At 40.1% G+C, this 24,680-nt stretch overlaps 1 long non-coding RNA gene across 1 annotated transcript; it reads right to left on the bottom strand.

Annotated features, from left to right (window-relative positions):
• Positions 1-3,881: 3,881 nt before the first annotated feature.
• On the bottom strand, positions 3,882-11,613 carry LOC130859633 (uncharacterized). The gene is made up of 3 exons (XR_009055233.1): positions 11,296-11,613; positions 5,733-5,980; positions 3,882-4,277 (listed from the first exon to the last, which is right to left on the bottom strand). It is a non-coding gene; the product is annotated as an uncharacterized LOC130859633 (long non-coding RNA).
• Positions 11,614-24,680: the final 13,067 nt, after the last annotated feature.

Here is a 24,680-nt window from a genome sequence, read left to right on the forward strand (position 1 = left end):
CTGCATGACCCCAGCAATAGTGGCTGTCTGTGATTGTTACCTCAGAGCTAGGGAGGAAAACAGAAACTTTCAAAAGTACATGTCAATCAAAGGGAGATACTATTTCCCCATTTTCTTAGAGGCCAAGATTCTTTTTGACAGGCTAGATTATGATTGCCAGCAGCTAGTAATTTGTCTTAAAAAAGCAAAAACCAAACCAAACCCCCTCTCCCCACCCCAGGGAAAACAAAGAACAATCCCCTAATCCAAAAATAAAACAAAAGACTCCAAAACCAAACAAACAAAAACCAACCAATCCAAACTGAATTAACAACAAAAATAGAATGCAGAGAAATCTGGGAAGGTCTACAGAAGTCTTTTGGAGGGAGAATGATTGGAACTGGATTTCTGTTCTTTTGGTCCAACCTGAATGGGAGGGAGAGTGAGGAGTATAAACATGGTCTGAGAGGGAACTCAGAAATATGTCTCCTATTAATTTCATCATTAAGTATTTTGATGGGTTCAATAAGCGCCTATTAGAAAAAAAAAAGCCAAAACCATGCCAACATATCAGCCACTCACATTTTAGTCTGAACTAGCCATTCTCTGACAGCTAGTAGTTGCAGACTCAACTGCTTACAGGATTCAGGCATGAAATGTCAACAAATGAATCAGGCTGGTCCAAAAAAGTACAAGAGTGGTAGGATGTGGTGAATTGGAGAACACATGCTCTGCATATAGGTGTTACCGAGTCCAGGCTCAAACTGCTGCCTGCACAGTAGCCAATAAATTGAGAGACGCATTGTTGGGGCAAGGAAAAATGACTTTACTCGGAAAGTCAGCAGACCAAGAAGATGATGGTCTAGTGTCCCAAAGAACCATCTTAAATCACGAAAGGAAAGGGGGAATGTGTGCTTCAGACTTCTCAGAAGACTTTGTTCCCTAAGGTCACCATAATCCTGTAAACCTCCAACAAGACAAGTGTTATTCCTGGTCTGCAACTTTTTATCTCTATATGATGGAAAAGTGTTATACCTTTAAAGGTCAGAGCCTTAAGAATAGGCTATCCTGTGTATTTCAGGCTATAGGCAACATTCTTAATTTGTAGCAAAAGCAATAGAATACACAGGTTAAAGTAAAAGAAATAGATCCAATATTGAGTCAGATCTGTTCTTCTCTATTACACAGGGAGCTGCTGCAGCTCAGCTCTGGGCAATCATTACCACGAGAAACTACAGGCTCAGTGTTACCATATTTTAGGTGACAGAAGTTGGAAATCTAGATTTTTACATGAAATCTTTCAATTTTAAAAAAATATAAAAAGATTTACCTTATTTATTTACTAGTTCCTTAATCTTTCATTACAGCTTCCTTTGATAATCTGTCCAAAGCCATAAAACCTGGGAAAAATCACACATACTTTATTTTGTATACAACTTCATAGAGGGCCTCTTTCCATTCCACTGTGTAGCTCAAGGTCAGCACTGACTCCTAATTCTGAGAATTCGATTGTGGGTACCCAGATCCTTTGAATTGCATGGATTGCTCTTGGGGTGCCTCCTCACTGACATCCTCCCCCCTCCCCCACCACTCCATTCTCTTTCCATTTGAAAAACTCAGCTCCTTCCCTTTCATCTTTCTTCGTGTATTTACAAAATTCCAGTAATTATTTTTAATTTTTATAATTTAATTGTATTGACATAATACATGCATGTAGTTTAAAAGTCAGATTGTAACATTTATTTTTATTTATTAAAAAAATTTTTATTTATTTATTTTTGGCTGCACTGGTTCTTGCTGCACGCAGGATCTTTGTTGCCACGTGTGGGAACTTCATTGACGCATTCGAACTCTTAGTTGTGGCATGCATGTGGGATCTAGTTCCCTGACCAGGGATCTAACCCCGGCCCCCTGCATTGGAAGCGCAGAGTCTTAGCCACTGGACCACCAGGGAAGTCTCTGTAACGTATTTACAACAAAATATTAGCTTCCCACTTCTCTCCTAGTCCATCCCTAAGGGCAGTTATTTTCAACCCCCTTAGCTGTTTCTTATGGCATTTCCGCATCTTCACATTTCTAATCTTGATTTTCACATATATATCTAGTTATTTCATTCACTCCCTCACTCAGTAATTAATTTGTTAATTAAATACATATACAAAAGAACACCTTCTATGGGCCAGGGACTTTGCTGGGTGCTGGGGATAGAGGGGTGAGCAGCAAAAACAGATTCAGTCCTCCTTAATGGAATTTTCCACTAGCAGAGGTTTTATGATTAATCAAAGACTCACACAAAAATGTGTAAAAGTGCAATTGCAGTTAGTGAATCCAGGGAAGGTACATCAAACTCCGGGAGAGCATAATAGAGGAATTTGACCTGGTCAAGGAAGTCAGAGAAGGCTTCCCTGAAAAAAAGACAATTGAACTGAGATCTAAAAAGTGAGCAGATTTAGAAGAGGGGACAGAGAAAAAAGAAAAGCATTTGGGTGGATGGAACAGCATATGCAAAGCCCTGTTGAGGAGGGGAGCATGGGGGATTTCAGAAACCGTTTCCTTGGCCACTTAGAACTACATTCTTTAACTAAATGAACCTTCACAGCAGAAACTTGGAAGAGAGGCATTGTGGTGAAGAGCTGGGTCAGGGGTTCAAATCTTGTCTCCCCCACCCATTAGCAGTGTGCTCTTGGACAAAACACAACTTCTCTGAACCACAATTATCTTACCTAAAAAATGCTGTTACTAAAATGTAAGGAGTTTTGTGGTAAGCATGAAATGACGTAATTCTTGTAAAGTGTTGCCCAATGCCTGCTGCACAATCATTGGTCAAAAACTGCTTGCTGATAATATTATCACTATCTTTTTTTTTTTACACTGTATAACTATCAGCTAATAGAGCAAATCTAGGCCAAATTCCGAGGTTGTGAAGACCAATGAAGTCTGGGGGACAAAAAGGCTTTGGTTTGCACTGATGACCATGTGTGATGCCTTCAGATCACAATGAAGATAGATGGAACCCATGGGATTTAAAAGTCACCCTGAGCCTGGCATTTCCCCGATCTGCATTAATATGAAGGCTTATAATATGAAGGCTTCAGAGCCATGTGAAACTTCACTCTCATTCCCTGTTAGCACTGTCTGGGCAGGAGGCAGGAAAGGGATGCTTTGGGGACCAGCTTGCCTAGAGAGCACCAGAAGATTCTGCCTCCACGTCCAAGGCTCAGAATCCTGGGAGTCTAAGCTTCTGCCAGAGAGCTGTGTTGGTCATTCTTTTCCTGTCGTGCCTCTGATCGTAACAACTCACTTTATTTTGACCTTGCTTCTGACCTTGGTGGACACCCTGAACCCAGGTGACAGGATGTTTGTAGTTTGTTACTCTGATGCTGACGATGACGTGATGTGGGCTTTAAAGTTGAAGGGAGACCAGCACCCACCTCTCTCTTCCCCTCTTACTCTGTTTCTCTCTGTCTTCCTGTCTCTGCCTCTGTCTGCCTCTCAATCTCCACTTTTCTCTCTTTGCCTCTGTGTGTCTCTGTCTGCCTGCCTCACTTGTTTGTCTGTCTTTCTCTGCTTATCTCTCTATTTCTATCTGGATTTTACATTAAATTTGCTCTGTCTTGGGACTTCCCTGGTGGTCCAGTGGCTAAGACTCCACGCTCCCAATGTAGGGGGCCTGTGTTTGATCCCTGGTCAGGGAACTAGATCCCTTGTGCCACAACTAAGACCTGGCGCAGCCAAAAAAAAAAAAAAAAAAAAAAATCTCTCTTGTGGTGATCTTATCCACACGAACGAACCTGAATGTGAGTGGCACAGCGGAATTAAGAAAATTCACACAAGAGTTTAGGAAAGCATGAGGTCAGTCGACTCAAGACCAAGCAAGTCAAGAGTCCCGAGCTCTGGTTCCCATAGCGTGTTTATTGAGAAAGATCAAAAGCATTCTAGCAGAGACTGGATTATAAATCATGATAGTTAACATCACAAATAGAGAAAAAACAGAACACCTTGTTTTTTATAACTACTAGGAGAGATAGTGAAGCTGTAACCTGGAGCTGGAGCCGTCAGGTTACATGACTGCTTTATCTCAATCAGTTTTCCTTTGAGACTAGTTCTGCTTTCAGAACTGCTTGCAGCCATGTAGCTGGTCATGTGCTCTCCGGAGGTTACTCCAAGTCGTTGTTCTCTGTGTCCTCTCTGGTTCTCTACAACTCCCCCTTTTTGTTTATCGGACACACATCTGAGCTTCACAGCATACACAGCTAGTTGTTGTTGTTTTTGACTTTGTCAGGGGAGACGTTGCCAGACTAGGCAAAGACAGAAAATTATCAAGATTAATATTCCTGTTATCACCAAAGCAGAGCCCCTAAATATGTGCAAATGGGGCATAGGATTTAATTTACCCAATTCCTTAGCAATATTGTCCTAATAATTTGATCCTGCTAGTAATTCCAATTTTTTGTCAACAGTGTTAAGAATTTCCTTATGTAATAACGTTAATTCATAAGTCATGTTTTCTTGATTTAACAAATGTTGGCGTACTTTGTTCCAATTGAATTTTGAAGAATTATAAGGATAAGGAGTAACATAAAATTGAATAGTCTGATGTAAAGCTACACCTGCAGTGGCTGCCGTGGCAGTTATTGCAATTAGACCTATTATAACAGCAACTAAGTTTCCAATGAAACATTTGGTTCTATATAGCATTTTTTAAATTATTTCCTGCAAGAAGTAAAGATTAGGAGACTCTTGCTAGGATCGTTTCATTTGAACCGGCAGCCAAATTCCTGGGCGAGCTTTGAGTATATAAATGGATTCAGCATTATGATTAAATAATATGCTAGAATTTAAGCAAGTATAAAAGGTACAATTAACATAATTTAACAATAATTCATAAGCATCAAAGTTAGTACGTCCTTTCATTAGTAGGTAAGGGAATTTTACACAAGCTAGTATGTAATGTGTTTCATTAATAGTAAAGGAGAGCACAGTATCATTATTGACCAAGTTTCTAGTATAGTTTCATTTCCAAGCATATATTTCATGAAGAGAGGCCATTAGTTTCCATATTTGGTTATGAATTGGACCATGAGAAAAGTATGGACTCGGAGGAGTCATTCCTGATCGATGCCAGTATATAATATCTCCAGATGTATCAGTTGAGATAGTAGTACCATGCTTATGTTTTTTCCATCTTAAATGATATGGGGAACCATGGCGTTGAGCTGAACCCCTAGGGTTCAATGACATTTTCTTGGGAAATATTAAGAAGCATTCGACCTTTATTCCCCTTGCATTTATCCCAACTGATCCATTTGGAAATAGATGATACCCTTTTTTGCTGGCAAATGGGCATGTCTGGAGGCATGGTGTTACTAATGATCCCGGTGTCTTTAAAGCTAAAACTTGACAATAAGAATAATTGAGTAGGATTAGTATTACTAGTCTTAACAGTAGACAGCCAGCCTTGATATGCCACCTTAAGACAGTGATTCTCATGTCCAAAACAAATAGGGATGTTATCTGTTCCTATAGTATAATTAGGAATGGTATAGCCCTCCTCACTTGGCATCATAGGTCCTCTAGGATCATATGGCCCAGGAAGCCAATTTGAGTCATTAATATAAACAAGGGGCCCTCCATCATACCAAGTAATTAATTTGTTTAGTGGAGGATGTGGAACATGAGCCCAATATGAGAAATTTGTTTCACCATATACTATTCCCACCGTAGTATTAATGACGGCAAGCAGAGCGAGAAACCTGTTGGCCGACGTCTCTGGTACGCGCAGTCCCTCCAGTATCTTGTCAGCTTCATGCGAGGTCTTCTTTATCACTCCCCACGTCATGGGAGGGGTTTTCTGAGTTGTGTTGGTGACGGTTACTGAAGGTCGTATATTCAGCTTCGCCATTCTTTCCTCTAGTGGTGGATCTTTGCCGAATCTTGCCCTTTTCCGGTTTATTTCTGGGTTTCAGTCATTTTGCAGGGAGCCACAATATTTCTCCGCTTTCTGTGGAGGCACAAGCAAAACCTCTGCCCCATGATTTAACCCAACCCCTCTTCCATGTGTCTGTACTTATATCGCGCCACCAAATTGGCTGCATGAGAGGAGATTCAGGTATTTCGTTTTTCCAATGTTTTTCTATTGCTGATTTATTCTCTTCAGTCCAAAAATTTAAATGATTAAGTGTAAACAAAGCTTTATTCAAACGATGTTTAGGTGTTATAGGAAACTCATCTCCCCCTTTTTGTTTATCTAGCATTTGTTTTAATGTTAAGTGAGCTCTTTCAACAATTACCTGGCCTGTTGGATTATATGGAATGCCCGTGAAATGTGATATATGCCACTTATCACAGAATTTTTTGGACGAATTAGAGGTATAAGCAGGACCATTATCTGTTTTTATTTGTTGTGGAAGGCCCCTGACCGTGAAACAGGCTAGTAAATGAGAACAAACATGAGATGTTTTTTCGTTAGGTAAAGCAGAGGCCATAATAAAATGAGAATAGGTACCAATAGTAACATGCACATATCCCAAATGACCAAAGGAAGGGATATGAGTAACATCCATTTGCCATAATTGATTTGGAGCTTGCCCTCTGGGGTTAGTTCCATTAGGCCAAGAGGGAACATCGACAACCTGACAGGACGGACAATGTCTTACAATCATCTGACTCTGGCGACGGGAAATTGCAAAGCGTTCTTTAAGGCCTTTGATATTACCACGAGTTAATCGACGAAATTCTGTTGCTTCCTTAAGTTGAACATTAGCAATAAGTAACTGATCAATATTATGATTGCTTAGGGATAATGGTCCGGGCAATTTTGAATGAGCTCGCATATGAGTAACAAACAATGGAAAAGTTTGTTGACGAAGAGTTTTTTGTAATTGAGTTAATAGTTGGAAAATAGAGGAAGAGGAATTAAGTTCAGCGGTTTTAATGGTTTGTACTGTATAAACGACATATTGCGAATCAGAAACTATACTAAGGGAGGCTGAAAAGTCTGTTAATAATGATATCACCGCCATTAATTCAGCCTTTTGCGCAGATGTTTGAAGAGTGTCCCATACTTTAGTGAGAGGTCCTGTATATCCTGCTTTGCCATTATTGCTCCCATCAGTAAAGAAGGTAGGGGCTTCTATAATAGGATTTTTGGCAACAATATGAGGTAAAATCCAATTAGTGGTTTTTAAGAACTGAAATAATTTGTTATGGGGAAAATGATTATCAAGAATATTTACATAATCTGAGAGCCCAGTTTGCCATTCAATATTATTTTGCAAAGTTTTGTTAATTTGAGCATTTGTTAGAGGTACTACAATAATGTGCAGGTCTTGGCTGGCTAACTGCTGGAGGCGAAATCTTCTCTTATGAATCAATTGTCCCATTTTGTCTAGATAAAGCTGTAGCTGTTTATTAAGTTTGTTAGGAAGAAAGATCCATTCAATGATGGCCTCTTCCTGAATTAATATACCAGTTGGAGAGTGTAAAGAAGGAAAAATCAAAAGTTGAATAGGTTTATTTAAATCAACACGTTCAAGCTGAGCTTGATGAATACGTTGTGTCCATTCCAATTCCCTTTGTGTAGCGGGAGTGAGTTTTTTGGGACTATGTAGCGCAGGGTCACCTCTCAGAATATCAAAAAGATTAGAAAGAGCATAGGTTGGTATTCCCAATACAGGCTGTAGCCAATTAATATCTCCTAATAATTTCTGAAAATCATTTAAGGTATTGAGAGAGTTGGTGCTAATTTGAACCCTTTGCGGAGTTATGATGTTACGATTTATAATAGCTCCCAAGTAGAGGAGTGGAGATTCAGTCTGAATTTTGTCTTTGGCTATTTCTAAACCATATCTTAATAGCTTTTGTTGAGCTACAGCAAAAAGAAGGGTTAATTCTTTTTTTTATTTTTTAATTAATTAATTAATTAATTAATTAATTTTATTGTCTGTGTTGGGTCTTTTTTGCTATGCGCGGGCTTTCTTTTAGTCACAGTGAGTGGGGGCTACTCTTCATTGTGGTGCGCGGGCTTCTCGTTGCCATGTCTTCTCTCGTTGTGGAGCACAGGCTCTAGGCGTGTGGGCTTTAGTAGTTGCAGCACATGGGCTCAATAGTTGTGGATCACGGGCTCTAAAGCACAGGCTCAATAGTTGTGGTGCATGGGCTTAGTTGCTCCGCGGCATGTGGGATCTTCCTGGAGCAGGGATCAAACCTGTGTCCCCTGCGTTGGCAGGCAGATTCTCAACCACTGTGCCACCTGGGAAGCCCTAATTCTTCTTTATTGGGAGTTGCGAATAACAAATCATCCATATAATGAATTATATAAGCATTAAGAAACAGTTGTCTTAACAACTGCAGTGGCTGATTAACACAATGTTGACAAAGAATAGGACTGTTTAACATTTCTTGGGGTAATACTTTCCACTGATATCGTTTTGCAGGTTTGTGATTATTAATTGAAGGAATAGTGAAGGCAAATTTAATACAGTCCTGTGGTTGTAAAGGGATAGTGAAAAAGCAATCCTTCAAATCAATAATAATCAGAGAACAGTCTTTTGGAATCATAGCAGGAGAAGGAAGCCCTGGTTGTAGCGATCCCATTGGTTGAATTACAGCATTAATTTTTCTTAAGTCCATTAGCATTTTCCATTTCCCTGATTTTTTTTTTTTTTTTACAAAGACTGGAGAATTCCAAGGACTAGTAGAAGGTTCGATATGATCTGCTTGAAGTTGTTTTTGAACTAATTTTTTAAACGCGTCCAGTTTTTCTACAGTGAGCGGCCACTGCTCCACCCAAACAGGTTTGCTGGTTAACCATGTTAAGGGAAGTGCAACTGGACTTTCAGCAGTGACTGCTAGAATAAATTTGGATTTCTAAAATCTTGTCTTTCTCTTTTATTAATAGCTGTATTCATAGACGGTATGTTTACATATGTTTTCCATTGTTGCAGCAGATCTCGTCCCCATAAATTAATAGCTATATCGGCTATGTAAGGTTGTAAAGTAGCTATTTGATGATCAGGACCTAGAACAGTATAGATCTGCGTACTTTGATGAATATGAGTCATAGTGCCGATGCCAGTAAGGACTAAAGGGATATCCTTCACAGGCCATGAACAAGGCCAGTAGTGTCGGGCAATAATAGTAACATCGGCTCCTGTATCAACAAGACCCTTAAACTTTTTATTATTGATAGACAGTTCCATCTCAGGCCTTTCATCGTTTATACATGTTTGCCAGAAAATTTGTTTTCCTGTGTTACCAAAACCCCCTTCTCTCCTGACCAAAGAGCGGTTGACAGCATAATAAGGTAGCAGTAACAACTGTGCAATCAGGTCTCCTGCTATAATTTGATATTGGCAACTAGTACTCATCATGACTAAAATCTCCCCTGTAAAATCAGAGTCTACAACATCAGTATGTATGAATACTCCTTGCATCGTAAGACTGCTTCTGCCCATTAATAAACCCACATATCCTTTTGGAATAGGACCATATACTCCAGTGTGAACTTCAATAATGCCATTGGCCAGAATAAGTGACAGATTTTGAACGGCAGGAAGATCTAGGGCTGCACTACCTGAAGTGGCTGGGTAGAGGTCAGAGATTCGTTGGACGTTGGAACCCAGACTGAGAACTGAAGACCCGTTTTGTTTTGATAGGGGCCCCGGGCTGGGTCCCCATTCCCGTTTAGGGCTTGACCGTTAAGATGAAACTTAGAATGACATTGGTTCGCCCAGTGCTTTCCTTTATTGCATCTAGGGCATATACCGGGAGTTCCAGGTATATTTTGACCTACAGAAACTTTATTCTGAGGTTTAGTACGACATTCCTTTTTTATATGTCCTGATTTCCCACAATTGAAACAGGTTGTTCCTTTAGGAGGTTTTTTCTGTAAGTTAGCTCCATGGATGGCCTCAGCCAACATTTGCATTTTATAACTATCTGATCCCACATCTTGACATGCTCGTAAATATTCTTCAAGAGCTTGCCTTTTTACATGGTGTAAAGCCTTTTGACAATCTGAATTAGTGTCATATGCCAGCATTTGTAGTAACAACTCATGTAGCCCAGGTTGAGAAACAGTCTTATGGAGTACATCTTTTAAGTGAGCTATAAATTCAACATAAATTTCGTTGTGGCTCTGCTTAACATTTACCACTGATGGAACCACTTGACCTGGGGGTGCAGTCTTCTCCCAGGCTTTCATGCAGCATAACCGTACTTGTATTATAGCCTGATCAGAATATTGTAATTGGGCTTGCACATCTTGCCAATTTCCTGTCCCCATCAACTGTTCCATTGTAATTGGAAATGGTGGATTTTGAGCATTATTTCGAGCTCCTTGTTGAGACGCTTCATCTAACCACCAAGTTTTAAATTGTAAAAATTCTGCCAATGTTAAACAAGTATGGGCTAGTTGGTCCCAGTCCCATGGTATGAGTCTTTCTGATTGAGATAAACCTTGCATTCGCCCCATGGTGTAGTGGGAACTGGTTCCATAAGCCATACATGCCTATTTTAATTCTTTTAACATCTTAAAAGGGATAGGGGTGTGATCATATTGATAAGCCCCTTGAGGGAATTGCTGATTAGGAGCTACTGGAGTAATAATAGTCACTGGAAAAGCACAAGGGTATAAGTAAGCCTCTAAATCCCCTTCTAGTTGGGCTTGGCGAATTCCTTTCTGTTTTTCTGAACCCTCAAGTGGTGAGACAATAGAACTTTTAGGAGGATTATTCAAATCTGGAAGCAGACTGTGGTCCCAACAGGGGGCTGTAGCACCCTCTAAATCTTTTTTTTCTCCATTTGTCCCTTTCTTACTAGTTTGTGTTTCATAATCTAAAGCAGGCATTGCCAATAAAGGACTTTTTTCCCTTTCTTCCTTTTCATTTTCATAGACATATCGTTCCTTATCTTCTTTAATAGGGCCAGGGGAGAGAAGAATAGCTTCTCTGGTTCCGTTTTCTTCTTCTCCCTCTGAATCTGTGACAGATGGAGATTGTAATGGTTGTAAAGCTAAGGAAATAAGGTTACAGGGAGACCAAAAGGAGAGAGGAATATGTTCTCCGTTCCTGTAAGCTCTCTTAAGTTCTTGTACTACTTGTTTCTGTTGTTTCATTTGTAAAGTGCCGTCCACTGGAAACCAATAGCAGTGCTGTCTGACTAGAGAAAACAGCTCTTCAGAGCTCCTCCTCTTCACTTTTACTCTGGAGCTTTGTAAAAGAGTTAGTAACAAATCTACATATTCATCATGAATGTGAGCAGAAGATTGCTGACCTATAATGTAACCCTGACGAGAATCCCCAAAAAGGAACTTACCTCTCTGTCTTCTGGAAAGTCCCTCTGTTTGTTGGGTTCCACCAGTCTTTTGTCTCTGACCAGTCGCTCAGGCAACTCCTTTCACTTCAGGTCCCTGTTCAGGCGCCAGTTGTGGTGATCTCATCCACACGAATGAACCTGAATGTGAGTGGCACGGTGGAATTAAGAAAATTCACCTAATAGTTTAGGAAAGCATGGGGTCAGGGGACTCAAGAGCAAGCAAGTCAAGAGTCCTGAGCTGTGGTTCCCACAGCGTGTTTATTGAGAAAGATCAGAAGCATTCTAGCAGAGACTGGACTGTAAATCACGGTAGTTAACATCCCAAGTCATAGGCTTCAAATAGAGAAAAAACAGAACACCTTGTTTTTTATGACTGCTAGGGGAGATAGTGAATCTTTAACCTGGAGCTGGAGCTGTCAGGCTGTGTGACTGCTTTATCTCAATCGGTTTTCCTTTGAGACTACTTCTGCTTTCAGAACTGCCTGCAGTCACCAGGCCGGTCATGTGCTCTCCGGAGGTTACTCCAAGTCACTGTCCTCTCTGGTGCTCTACACTCTCTGTCTCTTTATCTCTCTCTCTTTCTTTCTTTCTTTTTTCTTTTTTACTTTTATTTTTTTTACAATAAACTGCATATATTTAGAGTGTACAATTTGGTCTCCCAATCTCCCAATTCATTCCCCCCCCAACCCTCCCTGCTTTCTCCACTTGGTGTCCATATGTTTGTTCTCTACATCTGTGTCTCTATTTCTGCCTTGCAAACTGGTTGATTTGTACCATTTTTCTATAGTCCACATATATGTGTTAATATACAATATTTGTTTTTCTCTTTCTGACTCACTTCACTCTGTATGACAGTCTCTAGGTCCATCCATGTCTCTACAAATGTCCCAGTTTCATAGTTTTTTACAGCTGAGTAATATTCGATTGTATGTATGTACCACATCTTCTTTATCCATTCATCTGTTGATGGACATTTAGGTTTCTTCCATGTCCTGGCTATTGTAAATAGTGCTCCAATGAACATTAGAGTGCATGTGTCTTTTTGAATTGTGGTGTTCTCTGGGTATATGCCCAGGAGTGGGATTCCCGGGTCATATGGTAGTTCCTTTTTTAGTTTTTCAAGGAACCTCCATACTGTTTTCCATAGTGGCTGTATCAATTTACATTCGCATCAGCAATGCAAGAGCGTTCCTTTTTCCACACCCTCTCCAGCATTTACTGTTTGTAGATTTTCTGATGATGCCCATTCTCACCAGTGTGTGGTGATACCTCATTGTCGTTTTGATTTGCATTTCTCTAATAATTAGTGATGTTGAGCAGCGTTTCATGTGCCTCTTGGCCATCCGTATGTCTTCTTTGGAGAAATGCCTGTTTAGGTCTTCTGCCCATTTTTTGTTGGGTTGTTTGTTTTTTTGATATTGAGCTGGATGAACTGTTTATATATTTTGGAGATTAATCCTTTGTCTGTTGATTCGTTTGCAAATATTTTTTCCCATTCTGACGGTTGTCTTTTCATCTTGCTTATAGTTTCCTTTGCTGTGCAGAAGCTTTGAAGTTTCCTTAGGTCCCACTTATTTATTTTTGTTTTTATTTCCATTACTCTAGGGGGTGGATCAAAAAAGATCTTGCTGTTATTTACATTGAAGAGTGTTCTTCCTAAGTTTTCCTCTAGGAGTTTTATGGTGTCTGGCCTTACATTTAGGTCTTTTATCCATTTTGAGTTTATTTTTGTGTATGGTGTTAGGAAGTGTTCTAATTTCATTCTTTTACATGTAGCTGTCTGGATTTCCCAGCACCACTTATTGAAGAGGCTGCCTTTTCTCCATTGTATATCCTTGCTTCCTTTGTCATAGATTAGTTGAGCATAGTTTATCTCTGGGCTTTCTATCCTGTTCCACTGATCTATATTTCTGTTTTTGTGCCAGTACCATACTGTCTTGATCACTGTAGCCTTGTAGTATAGCCTGAAGTCGGGAAACCTGATTCCACCAACTCCGTCTTTCCTTCTCAAGATTGCTTTGGCTATTCGGGGTCTTTTGCGTTTCCATACAAATCGTAAAATTTCTTGTTCTAGTTCTGTGAAAAATGCCATTGGTAATTTGATCAGGATTGCACTGAATCTGTAAATTGCTTTCAGTAGTATAGTCATTTTCACAATGTTGATTCTTCCAATCCAAGAACATGGTATGTCCCTCCATCTGTTTGTGTCTTCTTTGATTTCTTCCATTAGTGTCTTATAGTTTTCTGAGTACAGGTCTTTTACCTCCTTGGTTAGGTTTATTCCTAGGTATTTTATTCTTTTTGTTGCAATGGTGAATGGGATTGTTTCCTTAATTTCTCTTTCTGATCTTTCATTGTTGGTGTATAGAAATGCAAGAGATTTCTGTGTGTTAATTTTGTATCCTGCAACTTTACCAAATTCATTGATTAGCTCGAGTAGTTTTCTGGTGGCATCTTTAGGATTTTCTATGTATAGTATCATGTCATCTGCAAACAGTGACAGTTTTACTTCTTCTTTTCCAATTTGGATTCCTTTTATTTCTTTTTCTTCTCTGATTGCTGTGGCAAGGACTTCCAAAACTATGTTGAATAGTAGTGGCGAGAGTGGACATCCTTGTCTTGTTCCTGATCTTAGAGGGAATGCTTGCAGTTTTTCACCACTGAGAATGATGTTTGCTGTGGGTTTGTCATATATGGCCTTTATTATGTTGAGGTAGGCTCCCTCTATGCCCACCTTCTGGAGAATTTTTATCATAAATGGGTGTTGAATTTTGTCAAAAGCTTTTTCTGCATCTCTTGAGATGATCATATGGTTTTTATCCTTCAGTTTGTTAATATGGTGTATCACATTGATTGATTTGTGTATATTGAAGAATCCTTGCATTCCAGGGATAAACCCCACTTGATCATGGTGTATGATCCTTTGAATGTGTTGTTGGATTCTGTTGGCTAGTATTTTGTGGAGGATTTTTGCATCTAAATTCATCAGTGATATTGGTCTGTAGTTTTCTTTTTTTGTAGTATCTTTGTCTGGTTTTGGTATCAAGGTGATGGTGGCTTCATAGAATGAGTTTGGGAGTGTTCCTTCCTCTGCAATGTTTTGGAAGAGTTTGAGAAGGATGGGTGTTAGCTCTTCTCTAAGTGTTTGATAAAATTCACCTGTGAATCCCTCTGGTCCTGGACTTTTGTTTGTTGGCAGATTTTTAATCCCAGATTCAATTTCATTACTTGTGATTGGTCTGTTCATATTTTCTATGTCTTCCTGATTCAGTCTTGGAAGGTTATATCTTTCTAAGAATCTGTCCATTTCATCCAGGTTGTCTATTTTGTTGGCATATAGTTGCTTGTATTAATCTCTTATGGTGCTTTTTATTTCTGCGGTGTCCATTGTAACTTCTCCTGTTTCATTTCTAATTTTATTGATTTGAGTCCTCTCCCTCTTTTTCTTGATGAGTCTTGCTAGAGGTTTATCAATTTATCTTCTCAAAGAACCAGCTTTTAGTTTTATTGATTTTTGCTGTTGTTTTCTTTGTCTCTCATATATTTCTGCTCTGATCTTTATGATTTCTCTCCATCTACTAACTTTGGGTGTTGTTTGCTCTTCTTTCTCTGGTTTCTTTAGGTGTAAGGTTAGATTGTTTATTTGGGATTTTTCTTGTTTCTTGAGGTAGGATTGTATCGCTATAAACTTCCCTCTTAGAGCTGCCTTTGCTGCATCCCATAGGTTTTTGTTGTTGTTGTTGTTGTTTGTTTTTGTCCCATAGGTTTTGGATCGTTGTGTTTTCATTGTCATTTGTCTCTAGGTATTTTTTGATTTCCTCTTTGATTTCTTCAGTGATCTGTTGGTTATTTAGTAGCATATTGTTTAGCCTCCATGTGTTTGTGTTTTTTACAGTTTTTTTTCCTGTAATTGATTTCTAATCTCATAGCGTTGTGGTCAGAAAAGATGCTTGATATGATTTAAATTTTCTTGAATTTACCAAGGCTTGATTTATGACCCAAAATGTGATCTATCCTGGAGAATGTTCCATGTGCACTTGAGAAGAATGTGTAATCTGCTGTTTTTGGATGTAATGTCCTATAGATATCTATTAAATCAAGCTGATTTATTGTGTCATTTAAAGCTTGGGTTTCCTTATTAATTTTCTGTGTGGATGATCTGTCCATTGGTGTAAGTGGGGTGTTAACGTCCCCCACTATGATTGTGTTACTGTCGATTTCCTCTTTCATAGTTGTTAGCATTTGCCTTATGTATTGAGGTGCTCCTATATTGGGTGCATATATATTTATAATTATCTCCTCTTCTTGGATTGATCCCTCGATCTTTATGTAGTGTCCTTTCTTGTCTCTTGTAACATTTTTTATTTTAAAGTCTATTTTATCTGATATGAGTATTGCTGCTCCAGCTTTCTTTTGATTTCAGTTTGCATGAAATGTCTTTTTCCATCCCCTCACTTTCAGTCTGTTTGTGTCCCCAGGTCTGAAGTGGGTCTCTTGTAGACAGCATGTATATGGGTCTTGTTTTTGTATCCATTCAGCCAGTGGGTCTCTTGTAGACAGCATGTATATGGGTCTTGTTTTTGTATCCATTCAGCCATTGGTTGGTGCATTTACATTCAAGGTAGTTATTGATATGTATGTTCCTATTACCATTTTCTTAATTGTCTCATTGTTGTTTCTGTAGGTCCTTTTCTTCTCTAATGTTTCCCGCTTAGAGAAGTTCCTTTAGCATTTGTTGTAAGGCTGGTTTGGTGGTGCTGAATTCTCTTAGCTGTTGCTTGTCTGTAAAGCTTTTGATTTCTCCATCAAATCTGAATGAGATCCTTGCTGGGTAGAGTATTCTAGGTTGTAGGTTCTTCCCTGTCATCACTTTAAATATATCATGCCACTCCCTTCTGGCTTGCAGAGTTTCTGCTGAGAAATCAGCTGTTAACCTGATGGGGGTTCCCTTGCATGTTATTTGTTGTTTTTCCCTTGTTGCTTTTAATAACTTTTCTCTGTCTTTAATTTTTGTCAATTCGACTACTATATGTCTTGGCGTGTTTCTCCTTGGGTTTATCCTGCCTGGGACTCTCTGCAATTCCTGGACTTGGGTAGCTATTTCCTTTCCCATGTTAGGGAAGTTTTCAACTATAATCTCTTCCAATATATTTTTCAGGTCCTTTCTCTCTCTCTTCTCCTTTTGGGACCCCTATAATGTGAATGTTGGTGCGTTTAACGTTGTCCCAGAGGTCTCTTAGGCTGTCTTCAGTATTTTCCATTCTTTATTCTTTTCTGCATCAGTGATTATCACCATTCTGCCTTCCATGTCACTTATTCGTCCTTCTGCCTCAGTTAATCTGCTATTGGTTCCTTCTAGTGTATTTTTCATTTCAGTTATTGTGTTGCATATCTCTGTTTGTTTGTTCTTTAATTCTTCTAGGTCTTTGGTAAACTTTTCTTGCAACTTTTCAATCTTTGCATCCAATCTTTTTTTCAAAGTCCTGGATCATCTTCACCATCATTATTCTGAATTCTTTTTATGGAAGAGTGCCTATCTCCTCTTCATTTAGTTGTTTTTCTGGTGTTTTATCTTGTCCCTTCATCTGGTACAAAGTCTTTTGCCTTTTCATTTTCTGTGTCTTTCTGTGGCTGTGATTTTCAGTTCCACAAGATGAAATACTGCTGATACTGCTTAATTCTGCTGTCTGCCCTCTTGTGGAGGAAGCTGTCTAGGAGGCTCGCGGGTGCTTCCTGATGGAAGGGACCGATGGTGGGTAGGACTGGGTGGGCGGAGCTCAGTAAAACTTTAATCCGATTTGGTGGGTGGAGCTCAGTGACACTTTAATCTGCATGTCTGCCAATGGGTGGGGCTCTCTTCCCACCCTGCTGGTCATTTGGCCTGAGGCAACCCAGCACTGGAGCTTACAGGCTCTTTGGTGGAGCTAATGGTGGACTCTGGAAGGGCTCACGCCAATGAGCACTTCTCAGAACTCCTGCTGCCAGCGCTCCTGTCTCCTTGGTGAGCCACAGCTGGCCCCCACCTCTGCAGGCACCCCTCCAACACCAGCAGGTAGGTCTGGTTCAGTCTCCAGTGGGATCACTGCTCCTTCCCCCTGGGTCCTGGTGAGCACAGTTTTTTGCGTGCCCTCCAAGAGTGGAGTCTCCATTTCCCCCAGTCCTGTGGAGGTCCTGCAATCAAATCCCGCTGGCTTTCAAAGTCTGATTCTCTGGGGATTCCTCCTCCCGTTGCTGGACCCCCAGGTTAGGAAGCCTGACGTGGGGCTCAGAACCCTCAGGACTTCTGTGGTATAACTGTCCTCCAGCTTGTGAGTCACCCACCCAGCATTTATGGGATTAGATTTTAAGACGATTGCGCCCCTCCTACTGTCTCATTGCAGCTTCTCCTTTGTCTCTGGATGTGGGGTGGTTTTTTTTTTGGTGAGTTCCAGTGTCTTTCTGTCGATGGTTGTTCAGCAGTAAGTTGTAATTCCGCTGCTCTTGCAAGAGGGAGTGAGCGCACATCCTCCTACTCCGCCATCTTGATTCTTCCTCCCTTTGTCTCTTTCTGTCTCCCCTGGTTTCCCCATCCCCGTCACCCCATTTTTCCCATTAACCATTATTTAACAAGCTATGACTTTATGAAAATAGCCCCTCCAGATGAGGGCATTTTTTTTTTTTTTTTTTTGCTTTTTTGTTTTTTTGGCACACGGGCTTAGTTGCTCCGTTGCTTGTGGGATCTTCCTGGAGCAGGGATGGAACCTGTGTCCCCTGCATTGGCAGGCGGATTCTTAACCACTGCGCCACCTAGGAAGCCCGAGGGCATTTTTAATTAAGGGCTTAGCTAACATCATTTTTGTATTTTGTATATGAGGGTGGCAGGACAGCGGAGAGAGGAGTTGGCTGGCTTGCACTTTGATGTAGTTTAGTCAAGGTAGCTGTTTTATTAGCAAATTTGTGCAGATTGGTTTGCAAGTTGTGACTAAAATATTAAATTCCTAAAACCGTCAAAGCACTAATGGATTGGGGAGGTAAATTATAGATGCGTGTTCTCTCACAGGAATTACACTGGCATCCAAAATGAACTTTTCTTAATTCTGCTTCCACTGCATTACACGCTGGCTTTGAGGGGGAACATTTAAATCCAAGTTCTTGGTGAGTGCCCTAATAGAAGAGAATAGCGGTAATTAAATTAGAAGGTAAAAGTTGTTCTTTGGTCACTTCCTGCAAGTTTTCTTCCCTTGGGGAATATCAGGGAAAGGAAATGTTTTGCAGAGTCTTGACAAAATTAAGATTATCAGCCTTTATGGAAATGAGCAGGTCCAGAGATAATTTGAAATGTTCAGAAAAAAAAATAGGTAGCTTGGGAAGAGTTTTAAGATTTTCCTCCCCCCCCCACTTCCTTCCCTCGCTCCCTTCCTTCTTTCCTTCCTTCCTTTTCCTTTTTAATTTTTCTCTCCTCTATATTATGCCTGTGTTAGTAGCCTGCTATACCTGAACCCAGACTGACATCAAGACAGCTGAGTTCAATCCTGGCTTTGCTGCTAACCAGCTGTGTGACCTTGGGAAAGTTATTCAACCTCTCTGGGCTTCAATTTCCTCTTGTGTTGAGTGAGACGTTTTGGACTAGATGACCACTAACATGTTTTCCCAGGTCTAAAATTCTTTGACATACACACCAACAAATGCTTAATTTTTAATATGTAATTTCCCCCTGTTATGAAAAGGACAAACTCATTAAATGATTTGGGGAGAAAAACAAAGAACAAATGAAAACTATCTGTAATTCTATCACCCAAAGAACTGCTGTGAACATTTTGGTGCATTTCCTTTCAGTCTTTTTTTGCTATATAGTTTTGATATGTAGGTTGTTTATGTTGTACATAATAACACGTTTGTATGCTTTTCTTTTCAGTTAGTGTTTTCTCCCTAGCCATGTCTGTCTGTCCTTCCTGTCTTCATGAACAACATTTTTAATGGGTGCATAATATTTCATCAAGCAGCTAAATTTACATGACCACTCCCTGATTGGTGGCAAGCTGGGTGATGCCAGCTTTTCTCTTTTATGGCTACTGATGGTGGGATGACTCAGATTTGCTTAAGGCTCCAGGCTGCATTATTTCAGAGCCTGAATAGAGAGAACTGGGGTGTGGCTTCACAGCATGGCAAGCCCACTGGATGAATCTGGACAGCAGATATATTTTGTTCAACCTAAAGAGTGTTTTTAATAATTTTATTTAATTCCCACTTTACAAAAATCTAAGAGATCACAGAAAATTCCAGATTTCCAACTTCTCTTAGAAATTTATAAATAATCTCAAGTAGCAATACTTAGGTGGTGCTGAAGAGCAGTTGCCTTTTTAAATCAGCCTGTGTCTCCTTGTTTGCCCCAGTCCTGTGAGACCACCTCTCTCATTTGAGTTTGAGACCTCTGGTGAGTTTTATTGGATTTGAGCTGAACCTGGGTACCAGTTAAAGCATGACCTGTGACGTGCTGAACTTTTTTACTCAGAACAGGACCCAGTAAATAAATCCTGGGCATTGTGCCATGTCGGGTTGTTTTTACAGGTGATGTGGGAATCATGTGGCTGAATTTCTGTGCTCTGCATTGTTTTTTAGTGATTTGTGCTTAGAAATGAAATCATTACTTGGTTGCAGTCAGGTTGTAGGGATGGATAACTCAGCAAGACTCCTACCCTGGTTTTGAGAATAGTTCTGTGATAGATGGTCATTTATTTTGTTTTGTCTGTGGTTTCATATGTGTGTCTGCTGCCTTCTGAAATCTTAATTCAGGAGCCTTGGCCAGGCCATCCACAGTCAGACCCTTCCTGGCACATATTGGACTTGTAATTACGTCCGTAACTTGTGTGTGTCTCCGCTGTGGCAGAGATAGTAATTAATGCTCATCAAATAGTCCATGTGCTCCGCTGCATTCCTACTCTGGCCAGTGGTCTGTGAGCAGAGAGTGTGTGTCACCTCTAGGCTTAAGCATTGGAAAGTGGGTATGCGTTCCCTGTATGCTTGTTTCCCAATGTGTGAATTGTGAAGGTATCTGGATCCGAACGGCTTGGTCTTGAGTTCCATTTCTGCCGCTTACTGGCTATGCAAATCAAATCATTTCACCTCTCTCTGTGTCAGTTTCCTCTCCTGTGGAATAGGGATTATAAAAACCATTCGTTCAGAGGACTGTCATATGGAAAAGAGTTAAATAATGCAAAAGCACTCAGAATAGTTCCTGGTGTATAGTAAGTGCTCAGCAAAAGATGAGTGATCAGCTTAGGTATATCTGTCACTTGGTGGGTTTCTTTAACAGTTTTTCATATGGGAAAACTGAGTCAGGAGCTCAGACTAGCCTAACCTGATGTGATCTGCTAAAGCCAGAGTCTAAGGTAAATTGACTAGTGACTATGTATTGATCTGAAGGGTATGTGGTTCATGCAGTGAGGTGCTTACCCAAGTGTAAATTGAGTATAATAAAAATCAAGACATAAATTGAGTATAATAAAGAGTCTAACTCTATATTTGATGTTTGACCACCAACAGCTTTCGAGCTCTCTCCCTCCCCTCCCTGCCTTTGCCCCAATATCTGAGCAAGCCAATAAGAAATCACCCATGCTTCCATTTTTTGGCACTTATGGGGAAGTTCAGCCATGTGTGCAGGAACCTTCAGCTAGTCCCATTCCCTAACCATAGTAAAACCCAAAGCCATTATTACTCTCTTCAGTCCAACCATCTCAGACCAGTTGGGTACCAGTCCTGTTATCCCCAGAAAGTCCCACTGTGTTAGTAGTGAATCTTTACATACGTTCTTGGTGCGTGTTGGTGTCATCAATCTTGACATGCAAGCCAGTTTTGGGTGGGGCATTGATTCTACCTTCCACAGTCAACCACAAAACACCAGTGCTCACTGAGAGTGAAATTTGGAAAAACCAAATATAATGGAGATGCTAAATGATTTGAAGAAGATAACCTAATGATCCCATTTCATTGTTAGTTGAGAGAATATATATACATGGGTGAGGGAAATAGCTCAATAAACCGTGATACACCCTGGCATGGGCTACTGGGAAGCCATTAAGAAAATTAAGTAGGATGATATGTATGGATAAGGGTAGATTCTCTAAACATATCACTGAGTGAGAAAAGCAAGATGAAAAATATGCTAAGTATGTCTATGGTCTCTAGAATTGTTTTGTGTATGATGTGAGGTAGGGAGTCAAGGTTTTGTTACTTTTCTTGTCCTTGTGGATATCCAACTGATTCAGCACCATTTATTCAAAAGACCCTTGCAAAATGCAGAAATGCTTTTGTTGTAAATCTAGTGACTGTATACAGGCAGACCTTATTTTATTGTGCTTCAGTTTATTGTGCTTCAGATACTGCGTTTTTTTTTTTTTTTTTTTTAAACAAATTGAAGTCTTGTGCCAGCCCTGGGTTGAGCAAGTCTTTGGTGCCATTTTTCCAACAGCTTTTGCTCACTTCATGTTTCTGTGCCACATTTTGGTAATTCTCACAATATTTCAGACTTTATCATTATTGTATTTGTGATGGTGATCTGTGGCCAATGATCTTTGATATTACTACTACAACTTGCTGAAGGCTCAGATGATGGTTAGTTTTTTAGCAACCAAGTATTTTAAAATTAAGGTATATGCACAGTTAATAGACTACAGCATATTAAAACATAATTTTTTATGCATTGGGAACCCCCCAAATTAATGTGACTCATTTTATTGCTGTATTAGCTTTATTGCCAGGGTCTGAAATTGAACCCAAAATATCATGAAGTATCTCTGAGTTGTGTCTGTGTGTGGAATCTGCTTCAGAACTTTATTTTGTCGCATCAACCTATTTGTCTATCATTGTGCCAATACCGCAATATCTGAGTAACTATAGCTTTAACTAAGTCTTGAAATCTGGTGGCGTAACTCCAACTTTCTCCTCCTTCTTCTCTTTTTTCTATATTGCTTGGTTTTGTTAGGTTCTTTGCATTTACATATACATTTTAGAATCAGCTTATACATTTCAATTTAAAAACCTAGTAGATTTTGGCTGGGAGTCCAGTGAATCCATAGATCATTTTGGAGAGAATTAAAATCATAACAATCCCTGGACATGGGGCATTCCTTTATTTATGGAAATATTCTTAAACTTCTGTCTGCAATGTTTGTAGTTTTCAGTGTAGAAGTCTTGCTTATTTTGTTTGTTCCCAGATTTAAAGCATTTTCTGATTCCATGGTAAATGATACTGCCTTTTACATTTCCTTTTTATATTGTTTGTGGCTAGTGTAGCATAGGTACAGAAGGATGCCATTTACAATATGTTAACCTCCTCCATGTATTTCCATGACTTAAGGTATCTGTGTAAATTCATAGGAAAAAGCTTGGAAATGTACATACCAAACCGACTACAGGGGTAACTTCTGGGGAGAGGAAAGAGGGACTGGGATTCCTGGGGAAAGGTGGTGTTCAGGAGGGGCTTTATTTGTCATGTTTTAATTACTGTAAAAAGGGGACTGTTTTAAATGTATTTAAAAATCTATTAAAAGAAAAAAGTAAACGACCCATTCTAAAGTCTGAATGGGAGTATGTGTGTGATTGATGAGTTGGGAGAGCCTAGGGACCCCTCCTACCTATGTCAGGAAGGTGCCTGGATGGGGATTGTAATTAAAAGCACAAAAAAACCTGATCAATAGGGTTGTCCTCTGAGGAGACACTGTGTTAACCAAGGATCTACAGAAGCGGGTCCAGGGAGGCCAGACTGATCAGTGTCCAGAACTGTCCAGAAGAGAATTCCTAGACCAACAAGCAAGAGAAAGTGCTTGTGTAACAGGCAAATCCCTAGAATGCAGGGGCTCAATGTTATGATTGCTCATCTGAGTCTTTGGTAGCAGGACCACCCGTAATGTCTGTCTCAGGCTGGGTATGCTCCCCCCGCCCCCCCCCCCCCCCAGCAGACCGAGACAAATTCCATGAAGCACTAGTAGGGAAGGGAACTGAGACAGAGAAGGACGGTAAGCAGTAGCATTTTGCTGAGGGCAATGGGGAGATTGGGTAGCTCATGCTTCAGAGTTACTCGTGGTGTGCAAAGTTGTGTAGGTTGGGAAGTACGTATCCTTCACTCACACCAGTCATCACTGAAGAGCTACTCCTGGGGGCATTATCTCATCGACACTTCTGACCTGCTCTATACACTGGCTTAGCATGCTTCAGCAGGCAGAGAAAGCCCTGGCAAAGAAACAGCCATTTACAGAAGTTGTCACATCAGTGTGCAAAAGATGGTGAGAAGGACAGCAATAGGATATACTATGTTTTCCAGTATAGATTTGTAACGGGAAGAAAATGTGCTTGGTGAAGATGAGCTTTTCTTCCCTAAGCACTTCTGATTCTCAGCAGCCGTCAATACCCTGGCACTCTGATTTGTGTATTGCTCTTTTGTGAGTTCGGCTGGTGTGAGCTGAGACAGCCCCTTTTGGGGAGTACATGCCAAAACTGAATTCCTTAGATTAGAGAAAACCTAGATCAAATTTGGAAACTGAAAAGTGAAAAATCACACCAAGCAGGGACCATGAATAAGTGAAGTGGGCAGGAGGAGAAGGAGGAGGAGAATGCACAGGAAGTACTTAGTGTGGTGCCTGGCCTATAGTAAGTGGTCAGTAAAAATGATTTACAACAGCAGAAGCTACTATATCTGCGGACAGCTTTAAGGAAGAAGTGGAACCCAAGTGTAACTTATTGAAAGATGCCAAACAGGGTAGGAAACTAACCAGGAAGAGGTTAAGAAAGAGGTCTCCTTGCCTAACCCTGGCCTTTTGTATAGACCTGGTAATTGGGATGACAGTCATTTTCTATTATTTGCAGTGATGAAGATTTCTTAGAGGTGAGGTTAATTGGTAATGTGGGTGTGTAACATCTTCGCATCAGATGTTTTAGATGCCAGTAATTAACCTCTCAGTTCCAGGGGGCTGGAGGGTGGGCAGCCATTAATCATTTGTCTTCTTGGTGTTCTGCTGTCAGCATCTTTCCACGTCGCCTTCTGCATTGCCTTTGACACATTAGAAGGGTCAACATGGAGGAATACAAAAGCAAGTCATAGTGTCTGTGTAGCAAGAGAAAGTTGATTTTCTATTCATGTGTCTGAGATGAGATCTAGTTTATCCATCAGGTACTGTGAGGTCAGTGCTAGGAGCTTATGAGCCTTACAAAGGAATATTTATACCCTAAAAAGAAATGTGGCCTCTGAAATACGGAAAGAAAACCATAACATTGAAAAAAATTAAATGTTATTTTATTTCTTCTCTAGCTTTACTGAGATATAATTGACAAGTAAAAATTATATATACTGAGGTTGTACAATGTGATTTTAAGGTGTACAATGTGATGATTTAATGTGTATACACTGTGAA

Source organism: Hippopotamus amphibius, chromosome 8 (assembly GCF_030028045.1).
Source record: "Hippopotamus amphibius kiboko isolate mHipAmp2 chromosome 8, mHipAmp2.hap2, whole genome shotgun sequence".
Lineage (NCBI taxonomy): Eukaryota > Metazoa > Chordata > Mammalia > Artiodactyla > Hippopotamidae > Hippopotamus > Hippopotamus amphibius.